Below are 547 nucleotides of genomic sequence, written 5' to 3' on the forward strand. Positions count from 1 at the left end.
AAACTGTTTTAAAGAAGCAATCCCTTCTTTATCTTTCCCAAAACAGTTTTTAATACACAAATATATAACAATAACACCTTTAAACTATCAAAATAGTTTTACCATCTTTTCTTTAGAACCAATATCAAAATCCAGCAATTTATATAACAAAATATATAAAGGTTTTAGTCATCAAAAACTCACCTTAATAATCACAGGTTCTGCAGATTATAAACACACAGTAGATCTTTAATTAGCACAGAATCTTCAAATCACTTTTGTGTATTAATCTTTCTCAAGAATTCTTTCACTGCCACACACTTTCTTTTTCTCAAAAAGGTTCCTTTATCCAAAAATCAAGATAAGATATGATCTTATCTTTTTCCTTCTTTATATATTTTTCTAACAAAGGCGGTGATGATTTTATTAAAATAAAACTCTTTGGCGGTGAAAGCTTTAACCAATAAAGGTAATTTAGGCAGTGGGTTTTTCATTATAAAATTCATGATTTATAAACCATGAAGGTATATGTTTTTAAATATTATAATAATGTTTCCACCAGAATATC

This window comes from Cynara cardunculus (assembly GCF_001531365.2).
Source record: "Cynara cardunculus var. scolymus isolate 2C chromosome LG 4, CcrdV1, whole genome shotgun sequence".
Taxonomy (NCBI): Eukaryota; Viridiplantae; Streptophyta; class Magnoliopsida; order Asterales; family Asteraceae; genus Cynara; species Cynara cardunculus.